This window comes from Melopsittacus undulatus, chromosome 6, assembly GCF_012275295.1.
Source record: "Melopsittacus undulatus isolate bMelUnd1 chromosome 6, bMelUnd1.mat.Z, whole genome shotgun sequence".
Classification (NCBI taxonomy): Eukaryota; Metazoa; Chordata; class Aves; order Psittaciformes; family Psittaculidae; genus Melopsittacus; species Melopsittacus undulatus.
Genome location: NC_047532.1, coordinates 8,201,649 through 8,219,247, shown reverse-complemented (window position 1 = coordinate 8,219,247; position 17,599 = coordinate 8,201,649).

Here is a 17,599-nt window from a genome sequence, read left to right as displayed (position 1 = left end):
TTCAAGTTACCAAACATTTTGCTAGACTAGAGCAAGTTCTCCTTTTCATATTTGAACAATCTTTCCCTTGTTGCCCATATGTTTGTTATAGACAAGCCATAGTCTTTTTCAGTGTTTCTTAGAAATATAGGCCTATGTTAAAAACCAGCTATCATACTAGAAACTAGAAAGCTATACTATGCATTACAATAAAGGAAAGCAAAAAATAGTATTTAGTCACATAAATCTTCAACTTCACCCTGAACCTTTGTATTTAATATCAAGAGAAACACAAAAGCATAAGTCCTTGACAATACCAATTATTCTATATAGAGAGTTTAAATGTCTTCATAGTGCCCTGCGGGACTGCCCATATATGTTAGGTTACAGCAGGATTTGACTTGTTATTATTCCCAAATAAATGAAATACAGTATAGAACTCCTGTCTCTTTTATTTTGATTTTTTTTCCTGGGAAAAAAAAGAATCCAAGTACTATAATTTCCTCTTACTTAAAACCAAAACCAACAACCTCCCCCTCAATAGTGCTTCTTCTTCTACTGCTTTTTCCTCTAATATTTTAGCTGTGACAGAGGACAATGCACCATTCACCTCAAACTGCATGTTACTTAAATATACAGCAGGAAAAATCTATTTTTTTCTCTTATTTCCAGATATCATAATTTGATTTTTTTCAAACATATAAAAAAAATTTGTACTTGCAACAAATGAAGTTAGATCAACTGCTGATGAAGAGATGAGCAAATTCAATCACAGAAGTTTGATACTGAGACACTTGCCTTTCCACAGCCAATGTTGGGACAAAATGAACTGATGCTCAATGTTGTTTGACTTTCAAACCCACTCTGTTAACAGCATAATCAACATCAGGTGGTGCTGCCAGGCTATTAGCACCATGTGAAAGATATTTAAATCAATTCTTTCCAGGGGTAGATTTCAATCAGACAAATGAGACATTCCATTTCCATTATTAATTGCTAATTAATATTATATTTTAAACAGAAAGTTACTGCAAACTATAAAAAGCATCAGAGATTCTCTTTGTGCTGCCCTCCCCTGTAATTGATGAGAGATCTGGAGTATTGGAGAGAATCAGACATATCTGGAATACTTGTTTCTTTACAATATATGGCTGACATTTTCATGGCTTTCAGGGACAAGAGAAGATTCTCATAGGAGAAAACCCATTTCTTAAGGAAGTTGTATAACCACTACCAACAGGACCCCTTTAAGATTATGAAGCAACAAATGCTTTTTGATCTTGTCTGCAATGAAACATACTTGCAGATATTGGATATGTAACTGTGTTTTTGTACTCTATCAAATAGGAAAGAAAGCAGCCTTTAGAGAGAAAAATGGCAGCCAGCCTCACTTGCAAGCAGACTGCTGCAGCTCTTACTAACACATTTAGGTTTCTTACAAAATACCACAGTGATATTGTTAACACCAATACCTTCATGAAAACTTCTGCAATATTCATCTTCTTTTTCCTTATGGCCTCTAGTGGCATTTGCAGGAAAATTATTAAATAACTCAGCTCTCATTCCTTTAAAACAAAATCAAGTTGAAGAGGTGTGAATTTCCAGTCTTCATACCAATGGATAAAAGCTTGAAAATGTTATAAATGTGACATGAAGGCTTCTTAAAATCTTGAGATTGCACTGACAGATCAAGTCTTTTGCTTCTTCTGGATATCCTTCAGAAGATATTTATTTTAATTCTAAAATAAAATCTATTTACGCTATTTTTAAAATATAATTCCATTAAGAAGGAATCAAATATTTTTCAGGATGATTGGCTTATGTAGGCTAGAGAAGATGAAAGAACTGGACTCTGGATGAAAGAGACCAAAAGTGAGATAGCTGCTTTGATCAAGAACTCTGAGTTCAGGCTTTTATAATTTAAAAAACAACATGTGCAAGGTGAAAGCCAAATATATTTTCTCTCTTAGTTAATCAAATACAGATTCCATCAATATTATGTAGCTGTAAAACAATTTCTATACACACATATCCACTTTCTGATTCAGCCTAGAATTTAATAAGCCAGTAATTAGGGGCCAAACTGACGGATCTTTCATCTCCTTCTATTAGTACTGTTTGCTTCCTTTCAGCAATATTGTTCATTATCTTCTTTGGAATATCAAGTGGTTTTTACTTTTATTTTTTAATTCTCTGAGATAAATTACATGTGTCTGATCCACTTAGATAATTCTAAGATTCTTCCTAATGCTGACCTTTGCAAAGGTCTCTTTGCCATCTGTTTTAATATTTAATTAGCATTTTTTCTTTCTTGCAGCAATCTCTCAAAGAATGAAATAAATGACTATAATTATCACTATCAATTTGCCCTTATTTGATCTCCTGACTGTCATCACATGCTGGTGATTACACAGTATTTCCACAAAGGACCAATCATTACACATCATACTCATTATAGTTATTAATCTTGATAAGAAAATAGAAGATAGATTTTCTCCCCTCTCCAAAGAAACTCTTAATTCACAGTGTAACCACTTTATTTTTATTCCTTCTCTTTTTCTTGTTCTTATGATTCTTTCCTCACAACTTTTGAGCAATCTTATATCTGTTAAGCAAAAAAATTTGGAAATATTTAGATGTTGATATAAACAGCACCACTGATGGTAACACTGTTTCTGACAGCTAAGTATGATTTAGATTAATAAAAATACAGACTTAGTATCAGAGATTAGACTGGGCATTTCAATCTTCAGAAGCTGATCAACAGAATGGAAATTTGCTTCTGGGAGTTATCTCTCACTGTAAGAAAATTCTCTGCACAGCAGTCTAAACATAATATATTAATTCCAAACAAAGAAGCTGGGGCATAAAGTGTATTCATCTCAGTAGTTAATACCAATTATTTTATGTATGTCAGGCAATGGGGGAGAGTTGTTTATTTGGTTTTTTTTTCTGTTAAGGCAGGTCCATTTCAGGGCAAAATCATCCATGTCTGGATTTCCAGGGCATCACTTAGGCATGTTTTAAAATGGGGTAGTATATAACTGGAGCAGACTTGTCTGCCATAATAGAAAGCATTCCTCTGTAACAGGCATAAAATGAGCAGAATAGAGAAAAGACCAAAAGAAGGAGTTTATACAGCTACACACATTCAGCAGGCAGGTCTCACTAGCAGGGAGCTGCCATTACACATGCCTCACCTGGGGTTTGTGCAGCTGCAGGATGGTGCTTTGTTCCATATTGTTGAGCTACATGTGAAAATGGAATCTCATTCCCTCCATTTTTTTACAGAAGTCTCTGCATTAAGCCTGATTGTTTCCTTCTTGTTCAGTAAAGGAGTGAATTTAATCTTTCCAGTACATAGTTCTTTAAAAATAATGTATTTCTTTTAAAAAGCATCTAATTTGCTTCCTAATTTTTCACAGTCTTGCATACAAAGTTAATATTGCCCTAATTAACCAGGCATGCGAATTTCTACCTCCTGAAACAAGATTTCAAAACCTTGTATCAAATATTTCCATCCCATAAGTCGAGATCCTCCGTATTTTAATTTTCAGTGGATGCCTTTGGTCTCCATGGAAACTGTTCCAAGGAGGTTTGAAATGTTACATATTATTTAATATATCTTATATTCACATAAATGTTGCCAGAAGATCTGTCATATCTGTTCAAGTGTAAAGTACCAAGGGAGTTAAGCAAAGGAATACATTAAATTGAAACTCATTGTAGCCCATCTCAGTTGACACCACTGGCCTTGAAAGATTTTCAATGAGACTCCTGAGAACAATCTTGAAAAATCAATAATCTCAGAAAAAAAATGCACAAATTATTATAGTCAACAAGCACATAGTAAATCATCATATTCTATAATCTATGTCATTGAATTTTAGCAATTGCCTTTTGAATAGTTTCCAATTTCTGTTCCTTATGGGAAGTTGCCTCGTACATGTGTGCAGTAAGTGCAGTGACCTATGGTAGCATCAGTGACCAGTGGCCAGTGATCAACCTATCATGTGAACGTCTCACTAACTCTCCCTGGGCCTCTCTCTCAGCACTGAGGTTTAAAAATGTGCAAATAAGGGACCTGGCATTGAAAAAAAAATTCCTTTTTCTCAGTTGAACTATATTTGGGTCAAGCAAACGGCCAGGAAGAAAACCCACCCTGTATTCAATGAGAGGATTTAAAACAGGTCCCATCAAACCCTCTATTAAAGACTCAAGAAATACAAAAGATCTTTCTGTCACTGTACACAAAGAATGGCTGCAAATTGATCTTCTTTTCATGAAAATGAGAAATAGCAAGTGAAGAGTTCTGCCTGCCTCATTTTCAAATATTGACAACAAAGTTAGAAGATTGAACTAACTTGTTTCAAGATCTCCTTCGAGAACATTTCTTCCCAAAGAACCGGAGGTGGTATAAATAGACTGCAACTGAAATTCAACAGGACAGAGACTGGGGGGAAGAAAATATCCCAAAACAAAGGAGGATTGATTTAAAGAAATGCATAGTCAGGGAAGTGCTTACATAGCGAGTGAGACTGCAGCATACACAAGCACAAGAGCTGCTAGCACAGAAAACAGTAGCAGTGAAGAAGACATGATGTTCTGATCTCTAGATGTTCACGGAAGACCCTCAGCAGGTAATTGTGCTGCAGCTGCCTCCTCTTTCCTTTCTTTCTGCTACATATGTCTATACTTTAGCAAAAAAAACTCTTCCTGCAACTTCATCCAAAATGAGGGTTTCTCTACCTCACCTCATTCTCTGTTGCTTTGTAATCCTAGTTCTGAAATAGAGGTGTGGTTCATTATCAACACTACATGTGACACTTTGGTCCACTTTTTCTCAAGCTATGAAGAACTGCTGCTGGAAAGATTGTGGCACAGAACACCTTGTTAAGGACACTTGCTGCCTCTGTCTCTAAACCAAGATATGAAGTGTGTTCATGGTGCTTGCAGGGAGAGAGGGCTGAGGCAGCAGTGTGCTCCTAACAGGGAACAGCTATTAGGATGAAGTACCTCCTGGGGAGAAAGACTCATGTCTTGTAGCTTTGCTTAGAGCATGGGGACTGCAAATATTTCTCATACTTGGATTTAACACTTAAGAAGCATTTCTCTTTACTGGCTATTACTAGTGTTACAGTGAAAACAGACTAGCTAATGTGCACAGTAATTATAGCATGCAATATAACAGCAGTATCACCCACTAAAGAGTCAATATACCTGTGGGATCGATTCTTTGCTTTGTATTCTGCTTATAATAATAACAATAAAGAGTTCAGCATGGAGGATTTCTCTGGGATTAGTGACTGACTGGGTTAATGGCCTGCAACTCAGATGTTATTCCTTAATAATGATGCTTTACATTCATGTTGTTCCTTTGTTCAAAGGATCTTAAATTTTAACTATCAGTTTTCATTCAGTGCATTTATATTCTAAGTATCCCAAAGTGGTAGTGGAAAGATGTGGGCAAGGGCAATAGTGATAATGTACTTAGGAATAGCGCAGAGGTTTAGTACCGCTGATGAGAGAGCTGCTCCCTGAGGAGGAACTACTGCAATGGATTAACAAAACCACATATTTATTTTAACAGCCTACTCAGAAGGGAGGGCAAAGTAAATAATAGCTCAAGCACAGCAGACTCCTGAAGATTCTTCAGTATTTCACTGCCATTGTCTATACATGCTGATAAGTTTTCATATAAAAATATGATTGCTTTAAGCAAGCTGTGACAGGGTGAGCAGATCCTCAGCTACTAGGCTGCTGTCATCTTCTTTGGCTGAGTGGCAGATATCCTCAGTCTCAGATTCTTTTAATAAAGGGTTTGGCTAGGACTGTGAGAAATAATCTAGTCCTATCTCTGTACATCTATTGTTTGTAGTAATAAGTGCTTTGCCATTACCAGCAGGGATCAAATATTAATTGGCCCACATTTCACATCATCTGTGGAGTTAGAGATATTGTGTCAAAGATGATATATCCCAGAAGGGTGTGTAAAGTTCACAGTAAAAGCTTCATTACATTGTGTGGTTCATTGCCAACTGTCTTACAGCTGAACTGTGAAATGAAGGAATTCAATATTATGAGGAGGAAACAATTATTTAACAATCACGGTAACCCACAGCAGGAAAAAGGATCATGTATGAAGTGTTGTAAAGAAGCTGTACTAGCAAAAGGGTCATGTACAAAGTGTTGTAAACAAGCTGTATCACATTCTTCACACAAATTAAAAAACTTCTTAGCTGTTGAGGGTCTGAGCGTGAGTCCCTGACATTTGGTACCATATATGCTAAATTATAATTCTACTTTCATGTTGTAACTTATTCAGAAACTATAACTGCTTTATTAGCAGAAGGCTGAAGTGAACAGTGGTTTAGGACTGCCGAAGAAATCTGAAGTTTCTTATGAGTAATGAACTGTCAGATCATGAATCTCAGATAAAAGGGGAAATAAAGGTCAAATTAATTAGAACATAATGCATCAACATATAATTTTGGTCTGGATAAAAGTGTACATAGCTGCTGACAACCCAAGGTTTCATGGGTGTTTTTGTGAAACCTCACTCTATTCAAACCTGCATATTCTAATGAGTGATTTAAAAGCAACAACCACCCCAACATCCTGTAAAAAAACCCCGATATTTCAACTCACTGGGTCAGTGTTAATGATCACATGATTCATAAATCAGTTTGAACGTTTAGAGGTGTTTAGTAGATTTCTGCCTTTTAAAATACGAAAAAAATCCCTAAAGATAGCTGCTGTAGGTTGCAGTTCTCTGAGTGAATATCAATAGCTCTACACTGCCACTGGCTTTGTTACTTTGTGGACAGCAACAGAATTGTCTGAGGAAATGTGAGCTATGCCTCTAGTTTCCTAAAAAACTGGACTGTCAGACATAGATTGCTTTTCTTATTTCCCTTTTCTAACCCTCATCCTCAAGCATGATGTCCTCTCATCTTGGCATACTCAGCACAGCAGTTTCCTTCATTCCTCTTCCCTGAACCTTTCCCAGAACTAGACTCCATTCTGTATCATATTTCCTAACTATAATGTACCTTGCTTGATATAGTTAGTTGCCGTTCCTCAGCCCAGATCTCTTACTTAACCAGTTGCAAACACCTTTTACATCTAAACCTTTGGCTAAGTTTTAATTTCTTCTCTAGTGCAATTCGTGTCCCTTTTTTCACAATGACTGTCAAAAACAGGGCAGACAAAATCACCAAAAATCCCTGTGTTTCATTCCATGAACTTGGCTCCAATGTGCTGCACAGGATTCCTGTATCATAACTTTAACGATCTGGACTGCTGGGTGATGACTGCAAGAAGCCTCAGACCACCTAAACCTGTGCATTTTTGAAAGTAATATCTTGGACTGTAGCTGAGAACAGCTTTTAAGGTGCTGCTCTGAAACACAGCAGGCAACTGAAATTACCTGCTGAAGATAAATCACCCCAGTTTGTATTGTATTTGAAAAAAACAAAACCACGTATTTTGCTGATTTGTCTACAGAATATTACAAAATTAGCCTGAGGCAGTAACAGCCTCAGCCAGTTACATATTGGTAGTCATATTTGCCTAAGAAGGGTTAATTGAAAAAGTGTTGGAGCCCTTAGCAAAAGGTACAGCCATAATCAAAATGCAGGTATCTGTTCTGTTTCCAGTGGTAGCAGTGTGGCCCATATTAAATTCAGTTATTTCGCAGAAGAACAAATTTGCTTTTCTATCATATATAAAGACTTCTAGTGGAGATCAGAAGTTATTAAAAAAGCAAAAGAAACAATGTTTTCAAAGCTGACTTTTCATGAGAACAATACAGAATGAACTAATTCCCTCAAACAAACAGGGGTTTGCAGTATATCATCAATTCCAGACACTGGAACTGGGAATTACTTCTGAATTTCACAATTAATTTATAAGCAAGTACTTGTGGTATAAATTACAAAGTATGGTTTTTGTATATTCTATATAAAAATAATTTTAATGACAGTATTTCTTTTTCTGTTTTCCTGTGAAACATGAACCAGTTTTATGGCTGTAACTTGTTAGAGAAAAGCACATCAGAACACTAAAGACAAGAATATAATCTAATCTAAGGGATACATTCTTAATTAAGGACCTTTAGACTGAAAGGCAGTGGGGTGAAAATAGTCATAATATGGCACTGAATGGGGTCAAAATAACTTTCATGTATTAGATGCTCAACTAGGTCAGTGAGGTCTTGACTAATATGATAGCTTTTCTACTTTTGATTGCATCCAGCATCTTGTTTATCTAATATTCAATAGCATTCCAACTAGTTCAGAAACATCAGATTAAATACTTCATAAGATGTTTCTTGGAAATTTAAGTACAACACATACATTGTATTTATCTCTTCTGTAATGGCAGTGATATCTCAGAAGAATTTCAGCATTTTTGTTAGGAACAAGCTCTTCTATATTTTTACCCAGTTAAACTGTGTTTATCAGCGAAGTACAAAATAGCATCCAACTAAACAGCAGCAGCTCTCTCCTCTGCACACCAAAAGACTGAAAGAAAATACATTTAAATGCAGTGCTGATTTAACCCATCCTTTACTAAGAGCTTTATCCTTACCTTGCTAGGACTAGGAAGGGAATTCCAAGGGATTTTCTCCTCTCATTCTTTTAACTTGTATTAAAATAAATCTGTGATCATATATTAAATTCTTTATAATTTTTAATATTTTATGTCCTACTGGGGTTTGGTTTTGTTTATTTTTTCCTTTTTCTTTCCTAACTAAAATATCAAAGCCAATATTTTAGCCACTTTTTTTTTCTACAAGATAAAATCATACCTGATCCATGGTGTATGTAAAATAAATGGTAGATATTTTTAATCTGCCTACAGAAAGTGGGGAAAGATTAGTCCTGGCCTAATAACATTGGATGTAAATTTGTGTTTTTAAATTAAATTGTCATCACAATGTATGCCCTTAAACCACACTGCAAGTGATGCTGAGGGGTGTCTACTGTCTTTTCTAGAAGAACAGAAAACTTTTTAGGAGAAAAGGATTGTAGACACGAATATATTTAAGAGGACAGAATTTTCTCAACAAAGAAAAGATTTGCATTACTTTGTACTTTGGGGTATTTAAAAAACCCCAATGCCTCTTGAACAAAGTGTCATTATATCCAACAAGTGTTTATCAACTGCCTAAGTACAGTGATTCTGAAGACAGTAAGCTTAAGTGCAGATACACATTTTGTTTATCTAATTCTACACACAAAAGTAGGTCTAAAGAGGAAAAAAATCATCCTTCTTTTGTGTGTCCATTGTACTACAGTGTTTTCTAATACCCCTCTCTACTCACTTCTTTCAAACTACCAATTGCATTTAAAACTTCAGTTATTCAGAAAAAAAACACAAATCATTTTTGATGTGCCAAGAGAAAATGTCGTTCCATTTATGACAAGCGAGCCCAAACTGGCTTGGAAAGTTTGTGTATAAAAAAATTTATAGATTGAAAATCTTCCTTTTTTTTTTTTCAACTTTAGCTACACAAATAATTGTTTAATAATGCACAGTTTCTAATTGTTGGCTTGTTTGTTTCCTTTTTTCATTAAGATGTACCTCCATGTTTCCTTTCTCCTTGCTGTTTACTCACTTCATCAAGCCCATAGTATTCCCTAGTACAAAACTATTTTATGGCAAATATCTATCAAGAGGAAATCCTGGTACAAACTCAGGTAAAGTACTATAGAAGATGAAAAGTCTGTGGTTTTGATCAATGCCCAGATGGTGTTTCCACTTTCTCTTTATACATCATTATAAAATATATTGCATCAGCACTATTTTCACATGGGTCCAGCGTACCGCGTATCTATAATACAGGTACACTGTCAACCTCTGCCACTCAACTTTTCTGAAAATACTAAATGTGATGTTTAACTTGGATTCAGTTTGGCCCAAAAAACTTTTCAATATGAAGAGGCAGAAATATTGTGCCTGACTTCATTGGGCATTTTGGTATGTTTGAAGTTAACTATTTCCTCTCAACATTTTTCAGGTTAACAATCCATCTGGAGTTGCAGTATTGCTTGTACAAGAGATTGGAATCTTCAGATCTTCCTAATATCAAGTTAGGAGAGAGATAAGGAGGAAAAAAATTGATCTGCTTGAAGAACAATGTGAACATGAATGGGTATTCTTAAGATAACACTTTATTTCTTTTGAAAACTTTATTTTAAGGAATGTCCTTCAGAATGTCTGTTTTCAGTAGGAGCTCCATCGGTATGAATTAAAACAAACAAAACAGGTTTTGGTATTCAAAAGGGAGAAGATAAGTTCCATAGCTACTTTGTATTTGAAGTACTTAATGTTTCTGTTATATTAAATGAAAAATCTTTGCAACACACAGTAAAAAAGCCTACAGTAGCTGAGCAGAGATGGGTTGTTTTGGGCTGTACAAGTGAAGAACAAAACCATTGGCAACTTGAATTTTTCTTGCCACATGTGAGACTGCCATACAGAGAGATACAATAGCAGCCTAGGCTCTCTGTGACTGTTGTATCAAATCATGTAGAAATCAGATAGCACTTATGCTTTATTCCACTCCTAGCTCTGTTTCCATTCACAAATTGGCCAGTTCACATCTGGTATTTCTCTTTTTCCCACTCAATTTTACCAACATCATGCAGATTACAGTAATACACAAAGACATTAAATAGTATTCCCTGAATTACAGAATCACAGAATCAGCTAGGTTGAAAAGACCTCCAACATCATCAGGTCCAAACTTTACCCCAGCACTGGCAAGGCCACCACTAAATCATGTCACTAACGGCCTCATCTACATGGTTTTTGAACACTTCCAGGGTTGGTGATTCCCTGGGCAGCCTGTTCCAATGCCTGATCACCCTTCTGGTGGAGAAATTTTTCCTAATATCCAATCTAAACCTCCCCTGGCGCAGCTTGAGGCCGTTACCTCTTGTCCTATCACTTGTTACTTGGGAAAAGATACCAGCCACATTCTCTTTCCTCCTTTCAGGTAGTTGTAGGGAGTGAGAATGTCTCCCTTAGCTTTCTTTTCTCCAGACTAAACACCCCCAGTTCCCTCAAACATTCCTCATAAGACTTACTCTTCAGACCCTTCACCAGCTTTGTTGCCCTTCTTTGGACCAGAAGAAATTTTCTTTCACAGAAAGAAAATTTCTAATCTCGAAAATGTTGAATGTTTCAGAAATATTTTGATGGGGAAAACCCTTCATCTTCAAAAAACCCACTCAAGCTGCCTTTAAAACTGTACTTTTGAAGGCAATATTAACTCCTGAGTGCATCTTGTAAGGTACCTTTTTTATATATAGGAAGATAACAAAATTAAATAATAATGAATTGTAGAAATCTTCTGGCAAAATCTGATTTAAAAATGTAATTCTCCTAGCCTAGGCTCTGTAACTCACTATATATCATCACAGATCACATCCTTACTGACTAAGCTGGGAGGCCTGCAGGGCTTGACAAAGTCTATAAAGTGTTTCAGCTCTGGCATTTGGTAGAAGCAACCTGACATCAGGTAATCTGAAGTACTTTATCTGGGCAAACAAAAATTCACTGTAGCTCTAGAATTTAAGTCAGGAACTCTACATTTTTTAAAAATCCTTTTGGCCACATGTTGAAATGAAACATAACAACATATTTTCATTATTTGTTTTTCCTGTAAAACCTTACTCCATAATGTAGCTGCTTCAGTGGCATTACTTTGGAAGTGGATAATTTTAATCTTGCCAAACATTTCTACCATGTAGCCTCCCAAAAGGTTCACATTAAGAAGAGCAGCTGCACTACCTTTCTGGGAGGGGCTGGTATCAGATGCATCACAGTCTCCATGTAATTACCAGTACTACAGAGAGTAGAAACAGTTGTATCTTTTTGGGCTATGGTTCAACATTAAATATAATATGCAAGAAGTCCAAGGGATGATAACTTGAGTACATGCCTAGATCCTGCTGAATGAATGCTCTTTCTATGCCAAATATGAGAAGGGGAGGGAATTGGTTTTGGGGTCTTGCCTTTTTTTTGGGAGGGAGGGGGGTTATTTGGATATTTATTTGCATAAATATTGACAGAGTTTAATGTAGCTTCAGCTGTCATGCTTTTTATTGATTCCAGAATGTATAGGGAGGCATAAATGTGATGTAAATAATCCAGTCTCTAGTTTCAAATCAAAATGGTCCTTCTGTGAACATTAAAAATGTGTGAGTTTCAAAAGTCTACCAAGGATTCTCTGGCAAACAGATTTCATATTACAGAAAACTCCTGTTTGTGCTCAGCCTCTTACAGCCATGGATTTTACTTACTCCAAAGGAAAGAATCAGGATCAGAATGAAGCATCAAAAATGTCTGCAAGAAGGTACCTTCCTTCTTTGTTGCAAACCACTGTCATTGGTTTTGCATTGTCATCAATTGCCTGTTTTTAAATTTTGCTAACCAAGACTTTCTCCATATTGATTTGTGAGGGGACTGCTAGGTAGTTTTTGTTTATTTTGTGTTCACATAGACACACACACACACACACCCCACGCACACACCTTTGAACTTAAGGTCACAGATGTAAAACCTTTGTCAGTATTCAGGATTTGGATGAGAAGACCTCTACTTAATGACTTTGCTTCTGGCAAGCATTTGACTGAAAAGGTAATCTGAAGATAGGGGTGATATGCAGTTCACTGTATTTTCTGCTATGGAATTTGTAGAGTATACTTTTAGTTATTACTGGTTGACACTGGTTGACAAATGAGATGTTATGTATTGGAAGGCAAAGGCTGTATCACAAACTTCCATTTATGTCAGAGCAGTGACAGAGTATTTTAATTTAATATATGAAGTGTATGATAAGAGGGGGAAGGTACTATAACACTGCAAGTACATACAAAGCTATCTAGACATTTTAGCCATGTTTCCTCAGACGTACGCTTTTATTGTGCAATGTTATGAGCAAAAATGTTGCAGGGCTAAGAATAAACTTTTGATCTGACAGCACTGTATTACTGAGAGATTCAAGAGGCTCAGAGCAATGCTATTTCTCTCCTGTGAACCTATGCAGAGGACAAAATCACAGTCACTTTTTGTACGGTCAATAAAGCACTACAAAATGTCACATCACTTTTCCCTTGTTGGACTGATCTTACTGAGGATGCAAGTGTTTGTTTACTTTTTACGAAGAATGTGCCAAAAAAGATAGCATGGTCCCTAGTAAGCATTATATCGCATGGATATTTATAAGCAAACATTCTGCAGACAAACAGAATTCACTGATGGTGCTCCCAGTTATCATTTGTGGATATGGATTCAGTTATTGGTACATCAACTCATCTCTAAGGAAAAAGTAGGATTAGAAGATAGGATTTATCTTAGCCTTCATTCTCCATGGTGCTATTGGCCTCTTGTGAATCTTTGAACAACAAGCTTCTGAGCCTTTAACTCAGGATTTTGGCATAATATTATTCATGTTGAAATTAATACCCTTCATCTCTCTTGGAAGATAGGTGCTGCCTCTAAACTGTGTCATAATGTTTTTTCTGTTGTAGCCAGGTGTCATTTTACAGAATTGTAAGCATATCAGAAAAAATCCCAGCAACTTTAAAAGATGACAATCCATTACAGAAATATCATCCAACAGTTAAAGTCAAGGAACTACATGACCAAAGACTGACTTCTTTCCCTTTAAAAGATAGTTACTGAAATCTGCTTCTGTTATGAAGTAGTTCTTACAAAAATGACAATTTTTTATTAATAACATCTAGCAATCCCTTTCATTTAATTGTATTATTATGAGCTCAGTGTTTTGCAAACTGTTTTCACCTTATGCTCTTTTAAAGCTACCACACTCTTCCAGACTTGCAAAAAAGAACTAAATGTGAGATGTGCTCTCACATACAGAAAGAACAAAACATAACAAATAGAGAAGAACAAAACCCTTTGAGCACTGAATTCTAATGGCTACCTTTATAATACATGGATGACAGATAGACAAGTAATAAAGGCTTTCCTTTTGCTGGAAAAGGCAAATCAGTTAAATAATCTCACAGACTTTGAAAACTGTTCTTAAGGAAGCAAGAAACAGTTTTTACAATGTGAGAACAAAACAATCCCAAGACTAGATGGCCATTCCTGTTAGAATTCTTCTGGTTAATTTATCTAGCCCTTGGAAACCAGGAACCACAAGTTCCAGGAACCATAAATTCTGGATTCCTGGACAGAAGAGGTGCAGCAGCATTTCATGCAGTATCCAGGAGGTGTTTGCTTGGAGGTGGAGTTCATCAATCATAGTGGTTCTACCAGATGCTAATTCTCCAATTTTTCTCTCCCTTCAGCATACAAATCAAATAGCAGAAGATGCAGGGAAGGCATGCAAGCACACTTTCTCCTTTACTACTGCCCAAACCATGCTGGAAACACCATGTGGTGACAAGAAAAAGGATGCCAGTCTTATTCTATAGCATCAAAAGACATAGTGAATTTCACACAAGTACTACTGAAGAATCACAGCAGCCATTGTTCACTATAGTCTGTTAAAAATACAACTAAACCTAAACACAAAAGGTTCAAAGTACAAGAAAGGACAAAAGATGAATTTTTTCTCTAATTTCGCTCTGCTATTTATTTCTTTACATCACCTCTTATCTCCATTCCGCTTTATGTGTTTGAGATAAAAAAAAAGGAGACAATCACTTATGACCAATAGGTCATGTTCAACCATAAAAGTGAATTGACCCCACAGCTTATAGAGAACAATTTTTCTGTAAGCTGTAAAATCCAAAGGAGCAATATAACCACCAATATTACCCAAAGCACATGCCAACTCAGTAAGCTACCTTGGACAACATGAATGAAGCCACAACAAATAGTAGTCGATTTTGACTTCGCTCACTGGTCAGGATTAGTTAGACTAAAATTATTATTAGAGAAGAGGGATGACAAAAGCTTAATAGGACTAAAAGTAGTGGCTTCAAGTATCGGGGAAGCCGATTAACATTCTTGATTCAGCCCCTTTCACAGCACCTGAAGGAAAAAATGAGAAATGTAAGAATGTTTTTAGGAATAGTAGGATGAAAATATATGCAGGAGAGAAAGACTCTGATGTTTATATCAAATAGCTGCCTGAGTATGCATACAGTTCTGAAGGTGCAAAGCAGCTATTGGCAGCATATGTTTTAATTTTCAAATTGATTTTCTAGGGAGATGCTAAAGATTTTTTTTAATTCCTCCTCTCCTTCTTGCAGAAGAGCAGCCTGAGTAAATTGTAATTTAGCATGCAGGAGTTCTGGACCCTTGCAAATGTAATTATTTGGAGAGAAGGTGTTGAATGGCTGGGGGTTTTGAGTCTGAACAGAAGCCAGGAAAGAAATAAGAAATGCCAGAAAAAGCAGCATAGCAAATAGACAGAAATCCTATTAAATACTCAAATCTGAAGAAAAAATAAACATGAGAAATACACAACTGGAACAGAGTAGAAAAATAGTTTCTTGCATATAATTCTCACAACCAAAATTCCAGTAGGTTTAATGGGGTTTGGATCAGGCTTCCAAGAATGGAGGATATGAATGACACATCAAATAAAAAGGTATTTGGAAAAAAATCTAATAAGGAAGAAATAAATTATCAATTTACTAAATATTAATATTTAGGGACAGGATATAGTATTTTAAAAGGGATAGTTCATTCAGCTTAAACTCAATAAACACTGTACAGTAAATTTTTTTTACAAAGAAAAGCATTAAAGCTTTTACTTGTCTCTGAGTAAACACCTAAGAAATCTATAGTTAAATAGTAGTTTAATATCAAAATAAATTGTGAATGAATATGAACTTTTAAGTTTATAAAATGGAATGAAAAGAACCTTGGAAAATCTTGCCCATAGAGTGCTGGCAGGAATACATATGTCAATAACTAAAACAGAAAAACAACACAACAAAACAACCAAGAAAACCCAAACCACCGAAAAAACACCAACAAGCATAACCACCAAAATGTCAAACCCCAAACCAAAAAAACCCCTTCATCCCCTATTTTCTCTTCAAGTGAAAACACATGAGAACACATCACAAGGAGCCATGTACTGTTCATTTTACCTATATATACTCCCATCTAATAAAAAAAAAATACTAATTTTACTATCACTGCTGAAGTAAAGAAACATACAGTTCATTGAGATAATGATATTTGACCAAAATTTGTTTTTTAAAGAAACAGGTTTTCCATTAAAAGTATATATTTCTGATGACCTGCTTTTTTTTTATTACCCCTTTTATCTTAGTAACTCAAATCCATAGATCTGTAGAAATTGAGAGAAGGCAGTTTCCATTCTTATTAACTGATTCACTTATGAGTGCCATAGTGGACATGTACTGACAGTTCACGTTTTTAATTTGAATATTACTTGAAAAGTGAAAGGAAAACAAAACAAGACATCATCACCACAATATGGGAACTATCTTTCTCTAGGAAACTGGAATTGATAAGGTTTCTATGTTTTTAACAGAGTCTTGTTGCTTCAGGGCATTTTTTAAATGTATTATCATTCTGTTACATGCAAAGCTTATAGTTGCATTTGGCCATTCTTTGTTGACCACTTAAAAGAACTTCAATTAGGAGGACAAGCCAGACACTGACTTCTCAAATCCCTGGTAGTCTGCTTGCTACTGCTTGCAGCCTGCCATGGAAGCCAGAATTTGAGTGTGCTGTTTGTTTTTTGTGGTCACTTGTCATGCCTAGGGCAAACGAGTTCCCTACCACAAATGAGTTTTCAGTTCAAAGGTGGTAGTGATGGGTGATGTTACCCTTCTGTAACACCAACACTTGTACCTAACACCCCACTTCAAAGGTCACTGCATATAAAAAAAGAATTAAAAAACATTTCAAGGTTTGTAGCACTTTATTAAAACAACAAATGTATGCAAGTAAAAAACCTAATTTTGCCATAATGAGATAGCAGAGTTTGCCCAGCAATGCCATTCAGATAAAAAAAAATTACATTTTTTTTAAATAACAGAGCAGAAGATAATAATAGGAAACACAAGACAATCTTAGTGCAATGATTAACTCTGAGAAAATAATACAGTGAAATAATAAGAAGAATAAATATTAATGATAATATAGTTTATATTTGCAGCAAAAGGATTTTCTCACTTTCAAAGTTATCTTTTTTCTAGGATGTTTTACAGCAAGAGCTCATTACAAAGAATTATACTGTCAAGGTTAGCAACTGATCAGTGGAAGTTTTATCAACAGTTTAATTAAAATAATGAGGAATGTAATTCTGCTGACGTGAAGATGTTACAGGACCATAGTTCTCAGGCAGAAAATTGGGAGACCTTAGTGGAAGGTAGAGGAGTAATTTAACCAAAAACCATAACATAGCTAATTAGATCGTAAAGCACAAGTTTACATGATATAGTGAGCAAAACAAACAGTTGTTTTCCCAAACACTAACTTTGCTTTTCTTGTTTCTCAGGGATTTTGATAATAATTTGATATAAGCTTCACACTGACCCATGTGTTAAGGAAAAGATATATAGCATGTGCATTTCCTTCATCTAGCCCACAGGCAGAGCAGCAGAGGCGTTTTCAACGCTGACTCTTGGAATAGTTAGATTAACCATGG